Consider the following 19,595-nt stretch of genomic DNA (forward strand, 5'->3'; position numbering starts at 1 on the left):
TGTGCTAAAAATTTCCTCGAAGATAAAGAGCAGTACGAACATCTTATCAATGGGAGTCAGAGAGTACTTGATCTCTGACATTCTAACAGATATTGCGCGAACGTTATACCTCTGTGGTTATTTTAAAAAATCAGTTAAAGTCCCTAAGCTATTTTCCGAATTTTTCGGTTGTCCATGGACACATTCTTCAAGCTTGTTCTGTAATACTGTGAATTTTAAAAAATTTAGTTTAGGTTTCTTAGCATTTCTATCATCAGGAATTTTGTTGCTAGATTTTCCATCTGGCTTTTGAGAATTTTGTACAGTTCTTTTCTAAGAATGTAGGATATAGAATTAATTTTCTTATCCCCGCTTGTCACGTGGTGCAATTAAGATTTTTGAGAAGCTTTATTTTTGAGATTCATAGGGTTTTTGAGGCAGTGCTTAAAACTGGTTGCGTGACCCAAATCACAATTACAACATTTAAGATTTTTTATCCAGTTACTCTCACATTGTGAAGATTTATGGCCGCCAGCACACTTTACACCCTTCGGCAAGAGTTTACATTCTGCGAAGAAATGGATGAAATGCTGGCAGTTATGGCATTGTAAAACATCATCTTTAAGTTGGGAGCTTTCTACAGAGACAAAAACGCAACAGATTTTGAAACTCATAGATTCTTTATGCCCAGATTCACTAATCAACTGAACCTGGAACAGTGGCGTAGGAACACATGTTCTGAATTTAATCATGTTAGAAACTTGAATTCAGTTAAAATCTTGCTGAATTAATTCGTTTTTGATATCATCAACATGATTGTCCGAGGGTAATCGGGTAATGTTAGAAAAATAACTTTGTAGTGACATTTGGCTTCTTCAGCAATGTAGGCGACCTTTTATTACTCCAACGGAAGTAAATTTATTATAGAATGTAGGGCAATTACTTTTGGATCTGACTTCATATATGTATTAATCAGTCATGTTCGTATTTCTACTCAAAACAAATTGTGACATTATGATCTACATATGTATTAATCAACAAGCTACACTTTAAATTTATTTCTGGATGTATGCCTTAACTGGTTTAATTTTTTTCTTTAGCATGCACAACATAATATTGAACACCATTTACTTCTACCCTCAGCATCGATTGGGAAACTTTTAAGAAATTCAGCCTTTATTTTGGCCATAAAAATAGCATTAACTTCATCTTTAAATTTCTTGACAAATCCACCTAAATTTACTTGTGGTATCACCATAATCGGTTGAATTCTGGGTGCCTTTGAAATATCCATAGCAACACATTATTTAGAATATTTTTGTCAGAAACATTTTCAGAATTGTTTATCCAAAACAGAAAATTAATTTCAATTATTAATATCACTATTGCTTTTTAAGATTTTTGCAGGGTGTGCAGGTTTCCGTAGGGAGACAAAGTGTGAATGTTTTATATGAGCCACGTTTTCGCCGGGTTGCTGATTACACTTAGTTTTATAGAAATTTTTAGGCAAACCTTTTTTCACAGTATTTGCGTGTATTTTGTAAAAGATATTATGACTATATTTTTAACACTTACAGCTGCATTCGAATTTTTACTAGAATTAGAAACATTTTTAATTTGACCCTTATTATCAACATCAGAAATTTTACTAGAACATACAAGATTGGAAATCTCAACACTGTTAACAACATCAGATTTTTTTTTAGAATTTTCATCAGAATAGATATTTTGCGATAATCAAGAGCATCCTTAAAAGTAATCTCACGTGAATCTACAGTAGACTTATTATATGCCCGAAAAATTTCACGCTTACCCGAAATGACAATGCAGATTGCTATCATACCAAGAAGACAATAGCGAACATAAAGAGGGAGACTCTGATGGATCACGTACCTCTTTCCTAATAGCTTTACGATTTATATATTTGTTGAGAGAGCTGAAATCAGTTTTTGGTATTTTGTGAAATACAGATCCAAATAAGCCACAACCATGAACTGGACTAACTGTAAAGAAAATGGAATTTGTGCCAGTAGCTCGTTGCTGCCACAAAACAGAAGTGAAAGGAGTCGAAGCAAGTCAGAAGAGCAAACAAAATCGTTAAAATAAGACAATCTTTTCGAGCAAATTAAAAAAAAAATCCACCATATTTTTACCCCTTATTGTGTTTTCAGCGATTTATGTTCGGAAGCAAAAAAAAAAAAAAAAAAATACTTTTTATTTCTTGTCGTTTAATGGCCGTGATAGAAGAAGACATGGCAGATGGTAGCATCATTTTTTCGGATTGTTGTAAAGGATACAAAATTGGCGGATTGCAAGATGAACACTTTACCAATAAACACACTTAAGATTTTTTAGCCCTGCACGGGATATCACAACTAAGCAAGAGATTGGTCGTAAGCAGTGCGAAATGTCCGCTCAGAGCTTCTCTGCTCCATTCAGAATCGTGTATCATAGGGTTTGGGCCACGTAAAACGGAAATGTTTTCAGTGATACTAAAAGATATTTATATTTTTATAACGCTCAGTTTCGCGACAATATTTACGATTGGCGACAAATAGTGCCCCACTAACAAAACAGCGCCAGTATTTAAGCTTGCAGCAATTGCGGTTCCACTAACAGAATAGTATCATAAAATCTCTTACAGTAGCTCATATTGCTAGATTTTTGCTTTATGGTAGTAGGTCGGAAAGGAATATTTGAAAAATATCTACAGAATTTATAATACACGTATTAAAATATAGGCAATACAAATAATATTCTTATTTGTATTGCGCATATACAAAATTACAAATAAAAAATTCTTATTTGTATTGCGTATATACAAATAGCTACAATGGGCATTGTAGCTATTTGTATATACTAAATAGATACAATGGGCAAATAGCTACAATGGGCATTGTAGCTATTTCCATTCTATATATGAATGAATGATGTGGATCAAAAGAAAAGAAAGGGTTTCAAATCATCTGCTGTTGTTCTAATGGTCACAAAGCAAGTCTGGAGACCGTAAATAACACTGGTGCTCTTATTTTACAGAAACAGACAATATAACATGGGCGTTCTCATAAGTATTTAGCAGGTCCGGCTGGTAAATGGAAGATCCATGTCTGAAAAGTATACAGTGGCGCCTGAACTAAAATATCGCAGTGGCTAATCGCACCGACGGTGCGAATAGCTAAGAGGCTACTCACACCACCTACGTTCGCGCACGCGCACAATCAGCTCAGGTAGCCAAGGAGGTTAGAATAACAAGAGGTAGCAGGTGTAAAATGCTGGTACCTCCTTGCAGGTACCAGCATTTTACACCGATTTCCGTAAGGCAGGCGGTAGCGAGAACGAAGGTAGTTAACCCTAACTCAGCAATAGAAAGGGTTGTTAATAGTTCACCAGCAGGAGAATAATTTGCGAGTAATAATTATCAGTTACAAAGACGAAGTCAATCTATATACATGATAATGTTCAGGAAATTATTAGATAAAATAGGGATTTAATGATGATTCTAATTGCAAGTAATTAGTTAAAAAATCTTTAATGTGTTGAAAAAAAGGCTACAGTAATTACTTAAATTCTTTTATTTAACTGAGGAATTTTTATGCAAACTTAGACCTTAGTCTTATAGCATAGGATTGTCAGAATTTATTATTCAATAAGAAAATTTGCTGAACATTATAATACTATATACTCATCACTTTTTCAGTATTCACACATGTTTTATAGGTTCAAATGCCATATTTCAAAATCAAAGTTATTTCTGAAATAAAATCTGATAAATCACTTGTGTGTGCAAATTTTTAAATCTAAATCTCTTACATTAAATTATTTCTGTCTTTTAAATTACATCCCATTATTTATTTCAATTTAATTTATTAGTGTGTTTGCAATAATATTTCAAACTTCTTTAAAATACTTTTTGTGTTCTGAAAATGCTGAGTATTTCCATAAAAAATAAACAGGCATACAAAATTGTTAATAACCAGTATTATATGATTAATTGTTCGTTTGGGTGTACTCCAACTGCGCTGATGAAAATACCCCCCTCATCCTGAGATAGTCCAACTGCGCCGATCAAAATTTCTTTCCCCCGTTGGCCACAGGGTTACAATTTTATTTTTCGAAGCCAACTGTAGCCAAGAGGAAAATAAAAATAAAGAAATATATTTTTTATAAATGAATAGTGGATTTGTTGCCAATCTAGAGAAACTAAGCTTCGGCAACAACAAAGATGACGCCTTCTTTTATTATTATTGCGAATTAAGTCATACTTAATCCTTTCTGGAATTTATTCCAGGAAATAAGTGTTTAAGATTTCAGAGTAAATTTCTTAGGGGTTGAAATTTAAAAAATACAGCAGAAATGAGAAGAGAATTTAGATCTCTTTCATATCATAAGTTTATTAAGCATTATATACCCTACACGGAGCACCTTGAAACTACGGACATAGCGGCACAGAAAAATATTTTTTGAAAAGAACTATGTAGTAATGCATAAATGAAAGAAATTAAATAAAAACTATCAAAGAAAATATATAATAATTATTACATCAAACACTCTCTTGACCGCAAGTGATAGAATTTTGTTTTCTCGTTTATCTTTCAGTAAAGCTTATACAATTAAATAATCACTTTCATTCGCGTAAAATTATAAATAAATGTAAATTATTATAGAAAACGCATAAAGTTGAACACTACAGTGTGAAAGGAAAATTCTGAAATAAAAATTTTAAGAAAATTAGATGAGAAATATTTCATAATTAATTGATATCCATATAAACTCTATGCTTTTGGAAAAAGTTACACATAATTTGCTCTGAGGTATCAATCACCGAAACCAAGTTAATTTCTTTCCTTATTTTTTCTTAACAGAGGGATTTGTAAAAAGACACGCTAAGGTGAAAAATTTCGCAATATTTTTAAAGAATAAATTTTAAAAGTATTTTTACTTCATGAACTGAAATTTTTACTATACATTTTTACACAGTAAATAAGTACAAAAAAAGAAAGAGTTAGGGGATCACTGGGACTACCCATGTTTAGTGACTCGGGTCGAACTACCAATGTTTAGTGACTTTTCCGCTTGATCATAAGACCTTTTGAAATTAGGCTGAACAGTATATTAAAGAAAATAGAAGATACAGCACACATAAGAACAAAAGGGGGCTGAATTAGAGATTTACATGTTTAATGAATAAGTTAAACTTACCTGTATGCCATTATGAAATATTAGGAAGTAGCATAAAAGTATGAGTGAAGAAGGAAATGGCAACTAAATCATTCTAATCTAAATGTATAACATTATCAGTATCTGCTATTAATTTCAATACTGCTGAAAAAATTATAAATGAATTATATTATAAATCGTATGAACTCGTTGCATTGTAAATTACAACAGTTAGAAATATTATTAGCGTGATTTAGCAACCATCTTTGTTAACAAATAATTTCAAGTAACTAATTTTACAAATAAGTCAGCCTGAAACTAGGTTAGAAAATAAGCTACATGCTGAAGATTAAGCTTTGCCAAGGTGTTAGAAATATCTTCTATTAACTAGAGTTATGAAGCAAGAATTTGTAAAAATTATCATTTAAATATAAATTGGCATAAATACAATACAAATTATATAAATTTTACATACATGAAAACTTGAGTACAGTGCAACGATATGTGAAAAAGGAATGGATTAAAAGGGAGACTGAAAATCACAGGATATAAATATAAGGGAGTTTGAATTTTTTTTTTTTTTTTGTTTGTTTGTTAATTATAAAAATTCTGATGACGCTCATAATTATCAATTTATTAATTAAATGTGTATTAGAAATTAAATGTATGCCAAAGTACATCAGGTGGAAAACAGAATAAATATTTTCTAGTATTAGAATATGGAATTTGTTAAAAGTTCGTTTCTAGTATTAAATATAATGAAGTTCGTTTCTAGTATTAAAATATGGAATTTGTAACAAAGTTAAATAATCTTAAAATAACTTCAATGATTAAAAATCTTAAAACGGGAATATATTGCAATAATATTAGTGTGAATTTAGAACGACTTAAGAAGTCCAATTTTTAGATTTAATAAAGATAATGTTTATAATTAAATTAGAACTGTTTACCTAAAATGGTAAATTTGAAAGTTAAAAACATTCTGCTATCTAAGAAGATTTGTTAATATTTATCTAGACAAACTTATTTAAGGTGAGGTACAAATCCGATATTTGATACGTTGATTATGTATCAGTTTTGTGTATGTCATTAATCCATCAATTTTACTATTTAAAACTGATATATATATATCAGCGACTAAAATCTACAATTTTAAAAGTTTTTAATTCTTACAGAGAATAAAAAAGATCTGGCTCATCATTGCTTTAAGCATCATAAAACTTTAAAATGAGTGTAAAATAAATTTATTTTTTAGCACACGCCAGACTTTAAATTAATATTTATTTTACATGCACAATTTTTACAATATTGATAAACGAAAATAAAGGCTTGCAGTCTCAATAGAATGTCCCATTAATGGCGATAAACGACTTCTTGTAGCACCCAATCTTCTTGGAAAGAAATGGGGAACAGGAAACGTCGCGCAGTTCGTGGATTAAAAAAGAGGGGGACGGGGATTTTCGATCAAATTTGGCGCAGTTCGTACCCTACCCGTTCGTTTAATAGTTGATCAAATTGCTTTTAACTTATTTCATGTCTAAATTTTCTACACAGAAATCCTCTATCTAATTTTTATTATCTTTTCTCAGACAATTTTCAAAGAGGAATAAATTAAAGTCTTGATTGTGCAAAACACATCTTTGAAGCTAAATGTATTCTAAGAAGTACAAAAATTGTAAATAAGATTTTGTCCCCCCTCCCAAATCAGTCATTTAAACTATTCCAACCGTTCAGGAAAACGATAAACATTGTGAACATAAATATCTGCCCCTTTTTATACTTTAATAAAAGGAAATGTTTTCCTTTTTTTTAATATATATAAGAAAAGGAACCCATTTTCCTTTCTAAACTTTTGAAAGTCGCCAACGCTTAAAAAATGTTAAACTACGCCAAGGTAGTAAGCCGCCTTTAAAAAAAAAAAAAAAAAAAAAAAAAAAAAAAAAAAAAAAAAAAAGATTCGCTACAAACAGTTCGCGTACATAGAATTCGTTCTTTTCGATTGGGTTCAAATGACGCAATCCGACAACTCAATGCGCATGCGTTGTTAATGTTGGTGCGAATAGCTCAAGCGGCTAATCGAGCATCGGCCACTAAAATATGGTGACGCTAATTCGTCAAGATCTCGATTTGATCGATTGGATCTCCATCCTCTCCCCAGTCACCCTTTTTGTGGGTAAGATTATAAAAAATTATTCCATTTTCCCGTACATGCACTTGTCGTGTAGATAGCTCGTCGATCAAACTAGCAGCGGGAATCGTGGTTCGAATTCCGATAGCATGCAGCTGGTTTTTTATGTTTTTTGGTTCGAAATGAGTAATTGTTTCTGCAACATATATAAGCACAATTACGCGTAAGCTGTAAAACTGTGGTATATTTTACATCTACAGTAAACTCCCATTAAGATGAATCTGTAGGAATCGACAAATCAAGAGATCGTGTTAAAAAAATTCTTGTTAATAGGGAACACAAATTTTATTTTTAGAAGAGTTTTTCTACATATTGATCATTAACGGTACACAGGTAGATACGCAGCAGTGTATACTACGCAAGTCTTAACAGGAAAAACTAATTAATTACTGTATTGCAACTTGAAAACATGCATTCATCATTTTCTGGCGAAAAATTCCTGCGCTGTCGTAGAAGGGAATGAAAATACCTGACAAATTCATGGCCAAGTGTACTCCTGGCTTCCTGTAATAATGTATTTTTTAGTACACTTCCGTAAAACTAGCAGTCAATTTGGATGTTGCAATAAAATGTTCTAAAGTGTCCAATCCGTGTAACACTTCCTGTCAGGTGGGTGGAATGATATTGCCCTCCTCACTTTCTTCTGACGACATTTCTTGCATGTCAGTCCCAACTGCTTGTACATCAAATTTCATTGAAGCACACTCGGCAACATAGTCATTTGCGAACTTCCCCAAACTAACACCACCTTTCGCAAAATCTCGTAGAATATTCCATTCGTGAGGTGAAGTGATATCGTTGTCACCATCTAACTTGTCAATAGGGTTAACGTCTTTGTGTCTCCAGGCTCTTCTAAAACAGTTCTGTACGTGTTGTGATGACACTAATTTCCAAGCGATAGCTTTTATTACATGAAGCACACTCCAAGTTGAAGTTTCAGTCTCCATTTCAATTACCTGATTTATTTAGAATTATTCGAGATTTAACATCAGGTTTACTAGTTAATTTTTAAAGAATAAAAAAGCACATACAAACAGAGAATTGCATTTGTTGCTCATTGTTGATGCAACTGAAGTTCACTGTTGACGCGATGAACGCGCCTGCCAAGCAGTGTTACTTGTGTTGGCTATGTTTTAAAGAAAATAGTGTATTCTATGGGGGTTTCACGGAACGATACATTTCTGAACGCAGCCTTAGCGGAGGAAACAAATATGAAAAACTTTGAAAATTCGTGTTAAAAATATTAACGACGCAACGGACTGAAAATTTGTTCGTAATTCGTGCTAACCGAAATTTGCGTTAACCGATAAAACTTCCTATAAGATCACGTACATCGAGTTCGGAAATGAAATTCTGTTCATGTTGACAGAGTATTCGCCTTAAGCGAGTTGTGTTAAGGGGTGTTTACTGAAATTCGTTTATACCATATGCAGTAAACGCCCGATAGTCAGACATCCAATGAGCCCCAGCGCACCCAATAATCCGTTACCCCTTTCAGCGACATTCCTGCCGTGAAACTGCGCTAGCAGCATTTCATTCGGCAAATTCGGAAAGGCTCGGCATTTTCTTTACATCTTTTTTTTTTACCATTTTGTGTTAGTCTTTTTGTTCTAAATTCCGCATTTATATACAATTTACTTTATATAAGATATATAAGACCAAAGAGCAAATTTATTTTGAAAGGAGAGTCGGGCTGCGCCCCAAGTCTATCATTTGCTTTATTTCTATTTATTTATTTAGCAGATCTTCAAAATTTGTAAAAAATATGGATAAATCGATTAAACGGAAATATGCGATTTTAACAATTCATAAAAAACTCATGTAATTTTCACGACTGTTATTGTTTGGTGACTTGTCAAAAACCAGAGCCGTCTTAAAGCCTTTAGCCCATGATCACTTGCAGGGGGCCCATCTAGATAGGGGTCCCATGCTAATACATCTACATTTCATTTCTCTACGTGGTTGTTGTATTAGGGGCTCCAGCAAATTGGTTTGCCTAGGAGACCATAATGCTGTTAATAAGGCGCTGGTCAAAACACAACATTACAGAATGCTTAGAAAATATTGCGATTAAACTCCATAAAGGAAAATTTTATCGAAGAATAAGAAAATTTTAATCATCTAATTACCAACCACTCTGAGTTATTGATATTGGTAAAGCAGTCTCTCGAGCAATCCTTTAATCACATTTTTAGGAAATGAAACATTGAATGAAGTGAAAGTAATAAAAATTAACCATTTGTGAAAGCGTTAAATGACACCGTCGAAATTCAAAGAGTGTTTAAGCCGCAAGTAGAAAAAGAGATGAAAATGATAAAGAAAATTTAGCTGAGATCGCCCAGCAAGAGGCTGGTGAAGTGTTAGATTACCTTCTGAAAATAGTCGGAAAAGTAATACACTCATTGCCATAAAAATTTGCGCACCAAGAAAGAGTTGCTAGAATGAAGCGAAATTTTACATGTACTACTTTGATATAAGTACGTGATTAGAAAATCAAAGAAAAAGGATCATTTATTGCAGAAAAAGTACACATGAACGGAAGTATTAGTATTCTGTTGGACCACCTCTAGAGTGAATGCACGATGCGATACGAGCAGGCACTGAAGCATATAAGTGTTCCGTATGGTGTCTTGAGACATTTCTTTCCACAGTTGCTGTAAACGCGCCTCTAGTTCGGCCAATCTCGTAGGCTGTCTAACTTGCCGTCCCAAATGATCCCATATATGCTGTATTGATGACAAATATGGGGATCAAGCAGGCCAGTTAATGGTGTTAATGTGGCCGAGGCAGTCTTGTGAGATCCGTGTTGTGTGTGGCCGAGCACTGAAAACAGGCTCCTGGGAGCCCTGTCATGAGAGGCAACACATGTGGCTGAAGGATGTTATGGACGTACTGCTGGCCATGGATCAATATTAGGGGTGACTATCGTAATCAGTGGCACCACATACCATCACACCAACTGTGGGAACGGTATGTCGTTGTAAAGCGAAGGCAGGATTGAGGCGTTCACCATAGGGTCTCCACACACGAACACGATTGTCATCACTAGTCAGATTGAATCTAGATTCGGCGCTGAAGACGACCTGGTTCCATTCCGTTAAAGTCCAATCCTGTCATGCGCGACACCGCTCCAAACGGAGGCATCGGTGGGTGGGTGTCATTGGCAGCACACGTAATGGGCGCCGCGATACCAGATGTCCTATAACCAGGCGCTTTACAATGGTTCGGGAAGACACAGGGGCCCATAATGAAGCTGCTGTTTATTTCTGAATAGCGGCTAATGAGGCAGTTGGCTCCACGCGTGCGTGTCGTATGATGTGACGGTCTTCTCGACGACTGGTCTGTTGAGGGCGTCCTGAGCCTGGTCGCCGTGCAAATGACGTCTCTTCTGTCCATTGTCTACCTGACGAGCTACTCGTCGAGCTGACCACCTAGCTTCCATCATCCCAATGATTCTTCCCCTCTCGAACTCTGACTGACAGCTGCTGATATTGGCTTCCATGGCGGCGTAACGGCATGTCTACCTCAAGCGTTTCCTTAGCAAAAAGATTAAGGACACTCAAAGAAGCTCTGCTTACCTGTTTCATACTCCAAGAAGAACGAAGCTCAAAGCCCTGTAAAGCCATTGCGCAATCACGCTGCATTTCTAATCATTTGCATATCTACTTTACATGTGCCTTCAATGATTGTGGGATCGTAACGAAACTTGACACGTACCTTAATGCCAAATTTCGTTACGATCCCACAATTATTTCTTGGTGCGCAAATTTTTATGGTAATGAGTGTATATAATTTTGCAAGAATAATGATTACCCTAGTTCCTTGCGTATTGCTCCCCCTTTTTTATTAATTTTATCGTCTAAAAATCAAGAGGGAAAAATCAGGCGTGACATTTAATTTCCGATGAACGCGGTTACGGTAAGAAAGTAATAAATGAAAAGGAGTCGTCTACTGGCTAAGTTTACAATATTATTTCTTTAAAAGAAACATGTATTCGAATAAGAATACAATGGAATATTAAGATTACAACATTTGATGGAATAACTGAGACCGACACGTCACATTAGCTGAGTTAACTGTAAAGTCCCAGGGGCTTCTCACATGAATGAGTCTCAACCACAGTTCTCGAAAGAGACATCGGTGGAACGAAAGAGAAAGGGAAAACAAAAGACCCGGATTTCTTTTTGAAAGATCGAACACATCAGCAGCTGATAATGCTACAGTCACCTGGAACGTAAATATTATAAGTAAGGTGAAATCGCATGTTACGAAAATTTTTTAAGTTTGAGAAAACTTGTGACGTCTGCGTAAGCTCACGAAGAATCTGCACAAAATGTGTTTTAAATAAGAAATGCAAGGGGAAAAATATAGATGAAATGCTAAATCTTTATTTGCGTCCACCGCATAAAAACAATCAAGGATATTCAGTTTATCAATAAAATAGCCCTCCGAGAGAAAAACAAGAGTAGAAGCGAAAAGTTATGATAATTTCCTTAAAATTTTCAGAAACTTGGCATAAAACTCTAGAGGGAGGATACGCGAAGAAATACGGTATCCATACATACGTACTTGTATATTCTTAATTACTTAATAATAGAGTAGAGATATAAGTTATAAAAATGAGTTTATATCATTACTACTCGAGGAACAATATTCTGACAATTTTGGTTTGGTTTGGTTTATTTAATCAGCACTCAAGGTCTATCTGCCTAGCTGACTATTTTGACTGAGCAATAAACAAAACATTCGGTTTATAAATCTATTTACTTTATCTCGTTTTAACTTACATTTGGCATTTCATCAAAAATTTTAAATGGTTCATCGCAATAAATGCTTGACTGAAAATGACATTACCTGCGCTTATGTGAAAATTGTGTTTTGAACAAAACACCATTAACAATACCGTTTACCTTTCCTATCTCTTCTAGCTTCAGCTTACGATTCATTACCAGAATGAGTTTTTAGAATCGCGTTTAATGCAGATGGGTAGGAGAGAGTATTTAAGTCGAAATTTCCCTGACTTCGACAGAAAGAATTGGATTTCATGGACAGCAAGCGTTTGCCTTTTGGCTACGTCTCTCTAAGCTACGCTCGGCCGTATTACGTGCCCTTGGCAACTTCGCTAGTTAATTTAATATTACAGGCCAACTAGTTTAGTATTTGCATTAGCTTCGGCTAAATCTCTTCAATTAGTCATTAGTTAGCTCTTATCTATAATATAATATAATAATAAAAGCAAGTGTAATGTGTCTGTCTGTCTGTCTGACCGAGCTCTCCAGCCAAATCTATCGCACGCAGGGACCTGGAATTTTTTATACGGAAGCACAAAGGGGCTGGCCACCAGACCTCGAAGCCCGATTTTCGATTTTTGAATTAGAAAAATTTTAAAAAAATTATTTATAATTTATTAATCACGGTTTTTTTGACTCACTGATATTATTATTTGTTTTCAAATAACGTTCGATTGTAACAATTGATTTCTTTATTCTAGCGTTAGTTTGCTGTTTTGACGATACATTAAATCGATTAATTACAATTCATTTCTTTTTTGTAGCTTGTGGGGGGGGAAGAGAGAGAGACAGTCTACATGTCCTACACTACTATTCCTGCGCTATTCACTTATCTGCATTTTCTAAATGCACGGGCAACGCCGGGCGGGTACACCTAGTTTTGTATAAAATTGAGTTTAAGCCTAAGTGAAGGCTTTATTGTATGTCCTGAGAAAAAGGCCGTCTGTTAATCATCATGTTGAGCAATAAAGGGTAATTAACCCTTCTTGAGTTTACGTTTCTATTCTTGAACTTAATTATTCGCTTAGCTGTTCACGAGGTTCCTCAACACTTAGTTAATATTAGATAAAAGTGATGATCCCTGGAACGTTTTTTTACCCCCCGCCCCAGGAAAAATGTCCCTTAGAAAACACAAACCAAACTTTGCAGTTGTTTGTTGGTATTAAATACTGCGTTCGCAGAATATTTACATATATGCTACTAAAAAGTACTTTTGTCTGTCATTAAATAATGAAAAATATGTATGGATGTATGCGTGTTTCTTGCATTCTGAAAAAATGGCGGCACTTAAAGCCACCAAACTTTGAATACACTTAGTTTTCCACCACACGAGCATGTGCAACTCGAATATGCTCACGCGGAAAAAAGCTCACATAGATAGATATATGCTCACATGGAAATAAGCCCACTCATAAATAAAATACGTAGAAATATCCTTACATTAATCAATCAATAAATTAATCGATTTTAAACATCGTACACCTGCTTGAAATTTTCAAAGAAAAATTATTTAAATTACCAAACAATCTCTGATATATATATATATATATATAAAACTGTATAACTTATGTGTAGATTTAGTTGCTATATAAGATTAACAAATGGGCCGTTTTGACTTAGGGAAAAGAGAGGAGGAAGGAAGAAAAATGAAACAGAATATACAACGAAAAATTGTTACAATTTTAATTGTTAAAAAAATAATAGTAAGTATAAGTTACACATTTTATAATAAAAACATTTAGAAGAATAAGCAAATAGAAATAATTATTTTATTTAAATTATGTAAAATACCTTGTTATAAATAAATCATGTATATTTCACATAAACTTATAAGATATTTCTCCCGCCTTCTTAGCATACCTTCGCGGTGTGGTGGTCTGCACGCTGGGGGCGTATTCCAGAGATCCGTGTTTCAATTTCCGGCAAAGGCTTTGCTTATTTTTCACATCTCCTGCTTCCAAAATACCTAATGTCTCTACAGTGGCGCCCGAACTAAAAAAGTGGTGGAAGATGATTCTCCACATAAATTCAATTTACTCAAAATATCATTCACGAAACATTTTATCCTTTAAAGGATTAGATTCGGCGATTGGGTCCTCTAAAAACTCCAGTCGCCCTTTAAAAGGGGGGTATGTAAGGTATTTCTTCCAAAGTACCTAATATCACAAACTTACTGAATATTTAATATATGTAAATATCTAATTTTATCATCGATTTCATCATAGTTTCTTACATGATTCGCGATTACAAAAAAAAAAAGAAAAAAAAACTTTTTTTTCTTACTTCAGTTCGCCCTGTATTTACAATAGCTAGTAATAAACGTTAACAGGCTAAATCTCTTTTCAGTCCGTCAAACAAAAACCACATACTAAGATGGCTGCAATTAAATAATGAATTTAGTACCTTACGAAAGCTTTCGTAATAATTTGTTGTTTTAGGGTATTTTTCGAAGGCTGCTTCATAATGATTCCACACTTCGATTGGAAACTGTGGTCTTCTAGAACTTTTTTGGCTCCAAACTTAAATAACTACATTCAAGCATCAATTTCTATAGATACACATCAAAAGTATGCAAAAATAGAGTAAATAAAAAACAAAAATAAACTATTGGCAGTTACAGGAAAAAAAATGTCGTACAGGGGGAGTGGTATAACATATTACAGTACATGCAAAAAACAAAAACAAAAAAAAAATACTATAGTTTTTTCGTTCTTTTATATACCGCCCCTGAAAAGGTTAATATGAGCATTTGTCCAATATTTTTTTCAAATGATCAAATTATTTTTCTTTAAAAAATTCAAGTAGGTGTACGATGTTCAAATCGATTAATTATTGATTGATTAATGCAAGGATATTTCTACTATTTTATTTCTTAGTGGGCGTATTTCCATGTGAGCATATATCTATTTGAGCTTTTTTCCGTGTGAGTATATTTCTAAGTGAGCATTTTTCCATGTGAGTATTTTTCTATGTGGGCATATTTCTGTGTGGGCTTTTTCCTGTGGGCTTTTTCCTGTGAGCATTTATACCTGTGAGCATTATTCCTGTGGGCTTTTTTCCTGTCGGTATAGGCTTTGAAGTCCGAAGAAGATGCAGAAGTTTTGGTAACTTAAGGATAGTTGTACAATAACCACAAGGGAACATTTAAGGCTATATGTTTAGGATCGTTGTCATAATAGAATTTGAATGAAACGCTTTCAGGTTTTCATTTAGAGTATTTGAATATTTATAGTCTATATTAGTTTCAATAACACAAATTTTCTAATTCTAAAGGCAGGGAAATATTTCCTAACCATTATGTCTCTACACCCATGCTAACATTAGATACTAAGTTTTTCGAATCCACATCTTATCTCCGATTCTGCCATCTATTAATTCTTCTATAGGATCCAAATATATTACATTTTCAGTTTTCTGCAAATATAACATTGTTCAAATGTGATAAAAATTTGCTTACCGTTGATTTTGCGAAAGCCAGGCGTATTTTCCTTGTTCTCTTGTTGACGAAAAATGTCCTTCTTACTGATCGCCCATTGTATTCCTGGGCCCGAAATGACTTTTCTAAAAGCTTCATGGTAAAATTTTATTGCAAACCCTTCTTTTAAATCTGATGATAATTTTACGGTGCTAAATTTTGGGTACTGCTTGATTTTTTGTAGAATAAATTTGCAATTCCTTGGTGTTAGCTTTGAATGTTTTTCAGACTGTAGTGCATTTTCAACAGTTCCAAGCATTTTCCATCGCCTTACATCATTTTTTTTAATTATTACTTGGAGTACTTTTAGCATCTCTTAAAAGATCAACTATTGGATTTCTAACAGAACGGGTTCCTATAGTGTCTTGCCATGTTAACTTCAGATATGGAACTATTAATTCATTTTGCTAAACAAGTAAGTTTCCAAATGCAGCAAGGCTTACAAGAGAAAAAGAATAACAGATAACAGAGAAAATGATTTGATGTCTATGTTTCAATATTTAGTACAAGATCTATGCAAATAAATTTTAAAAATATAAGTGTCCGAAAACAAATATGTACTTTTCCTTTTTTATAATAATATTTTAGACTCACTGCATATTTTAGACTGCTGGTAGCTAGTCATAGCATATTTTAAAGAATCTTAAACGCTGATAGCATTTCAGTTCATTGCTGTCAAAAGGGCGTTATCCCCTTAGTAACATGGACGATACTGCAAGGGGGAGGAAGATGAAAAAGCCAATTGCACCAGGAATATCCATTAAAAAAAAATCAAAAGTAAGGTTGAAATATAACTCTTGCCTCATAAGGGAAAACCAGTGAAATAATGAGGCCCTTTTTATTGCAGATTAAGGGGAAATACAAGCCACGAATAATAAAAAAAATACTGTTTTTTTTATAGCCAAGTGGACAAATTTATTTTCTTGCTTCTTCTATTAAAAAATTTATTTTCACAATACGAATTGAACTTCCTATTACTTCATTGTATGAACTGTATTGAAATCTGAAACTTTAAAAACCCGGTTTTTAACAGTCTAGCAGACACAACAATATATCTTTGGCATACAGTTGTTTTTAAGTCTTTCCTTTTAAAAGTAATATCAGATTTACAAGGTTTAAAAATGCTAGTGTTTTCGGTAATTTCAAATCAATACTAAAGTAATTAAAACACTACTCAGTTTTTATTACTCTATTTTCTTATACAATGAATAATTACAACTACACATGTTCATATGTACATATCCATTCTTAGGCTTTGATTTGAAAACATTGTATCGATGGTCATACAGCGTTTTGGATTAGCAAATGAATGATTTAACAAGAATCACAATTTTTTAAAAAAAGCATCATGTCTTTAAAGCTTCCGATAAAGTGTAAATGTTGCCGTATTTCTTTTTATTTTCATCCGTTATTTATATTTTCTGTATTATTTCTTTAAAAGTAATACATAGTTATAGCATTTCGTGGCACCATCCTTTTATCCGAAACAGCGCTAAACTGAAACAGCGCTAAACGAAACAGCGTTAAGCGGGGTCTTATTGTATGTATTTTTACGAAAGTCTGTTCAGACTTCGAAGTAAAATACTACTTTCGGTTTATCTATTTTAGCTAAAATGCAATAGTTTGTTCCCAGTGATATAAAAGTCTTAAATACTAAATTTGAAAATTTTGGATTGTATTTAGTTTTTTTCATTAGAAACTGTTATGGGCTTCAAGTAAAGTACCACTTCTGATTGTCCGTTGAAGATTGTTATGGGCTTCCTGTAAAATGCCATTCCAATTGTCCAGTTTTGCCCCAAATCCAATCAGTTCTATATGTGAATGCAGCAAGCTTAAACACAGAAAATAGAAATTTTTGGAAGCTTCATATAAAATTTATCGTGGACAAAAAAAAAAAAAAAGAAAAAAAAAAAAAAGAAAAAAAGAAAAAAAGAAATCGTCATATACGTAACACACTGACAGACAGCCATTATTGCAAATTCCCATCAGCAATAATGGCAAATAGACAGCCATTATTGCCCACTCGTGCTTATTCATTGAAAACTCGCTATCGAATTTTTACACTGAAAACATTACTGATATAGTATATGTGTTGGAAGGTAACAATATATGTTGATTTTCTATTGAGTCTAGCAAGTGTAATTTCACAAAAGTGTTTAAGATTTTTAATTAGACATTTCATTAAAATGCGTTTTTATTTATGTCAATCAGATTAAAAAGAAGAAACAGTATTCTTAAGAACTGCGTTTATTGGTTTTGAATCGTTTGAATTGTTAAGCAATAACAGATATATTCAATTTGAAAGCTAAATATCTTATCTTACGCTTTACTGAAAGGAAACACGCTGCCATCCTAGGATAAAAATATTTTATCTCAGACAGTAGCAATATACTGGTTTTAAATAGACGTTTCGCTGGCGATTAAAAAGTTCTTAAAGGCAGCAATCACTAGTTAGCTTGCTTGCTTTTATTACTTATATCTACTATTTTAACTTTTTTTGGACTCAAGCAATCGCCAAAATGGAAATTCTTTGAATTGACAGAATTGGAAAAAAACAAATTATTCGACAGGGAAATGCCTCGGACACAGGCACGCGGCTGACTGCACCATTCCAATTCCAGGTTGATAAAAAGGTTTTATTTTGAAAGTATTTCCACTGTAAATTTTTAAATCGCTGAGTTTGCCAATCAAAAATTCATTAAATTCTTACAGAATATGAAATAAGAAAAATAAATAAATAAATAAATAAAAAATAAAAAAATAATAAATAAATAAAATTAAATTAAATTAAAAAAAATTAAAAAATTAAAAAAAAAATCGAAACTCAAAATTCGGGCTTCGAGGTGCCTCTGCTCGGGTGAAGGACCACCTATGTCGAAAATTAAGTAGGTCTATGTGTCATCGTTTTTCGACATTGCTAGAAAATACATACATACATACATACAGATTAGTGATGAGTCGGTACTACCGAACCGGGTATTTTGTAACGGGTACTTAGTTGTAACGGGTACTGAAAATCGGTACATCCACGTACCCGTTACTTCAGTACCGAAATCGGTACTTTTCGGTATTCGTTACTTCTGTACCGAAACGGGTACTCTTCGGTATTCGTTACTTCTGTACCGAAACGGATACTTTTCGGTATTCGCTACTTTGTAACGAAAATATGAGTCTCTTCTCGGTATTTCGGTATACGTTACTGGAGGATCGATGAGGGTTCAGCTCACTTCGGTTTTGGTACCAGGACAGTAGTATCTGGTTGTATTTGCGAAATGGTGATATGCGCTTCTTGTGTCCATGAATGGCCTGCTCCTCAGACACTTCCGTAGTTGATATGTTTTCTAATATTCAAAATCTACTCCGTACAGATAATATCAAACACGTGGTGATGTGGCAGAGTCCCTTCAGTGCGCAAAATCGTTAGCTGCGTATTTCGGTACTCCAAATCGTTACTAGGGCACTTCGGTACTCCAAATCGTTACTAGGGTACTTTGGTACTCCAAATCGTTACTAGGGTACTCGGTACTTGAAATCGGTTTTCTGTACTTTTCAATGTAACGGTTACTTGAGTAACGGGTATTTTGTACCGGGTACAAGAAAGTACCGAAGTTGCCCATCACTAATACAGATTCCTCATTATTTCGTAATAATGAAGATTGCGATCGCGGATAATGTTATCTTTCGGATATTGTTAACGATTTGCCAAAATCGCTCCTGTTTGTACACGACAGCACAGAAAATACATCACTTACTGTGGTTAACAATTGGGCTAGCATGATCAAAATAATGCCAAATTAATTTTTTGAACTAAGCATGATAAATAAAAGATAAATTCTCCATATAAGGACAAAATAGAAAATGGATTATAAAAATTTCCGAGTGAGAGAGAAATGTCGCCAAACAGATGCGTTTCGAATTCAGTCAACGATTTAAAATTAAGCAGAAAAGCAATCTTGGCTTGACATAGATGATTTTTAACAATTTTATCGATTTTGAGGGCGATCAG

Source organism: Stegodyphus dumicola, chromosome 10, assembly GCF_044657685.1.
Source record: "Stegodyphus dumicola isolate Sdum_Otavi_A_Nest chromosome 10, ASM4465768v1".
Classification (NCBI taxonomy): Eukaryota; Metazoa; Arthropoda; class Arachnida; order Araneae; family Eresidae; genus Stegodyphus; species Stegodyphus dumicola.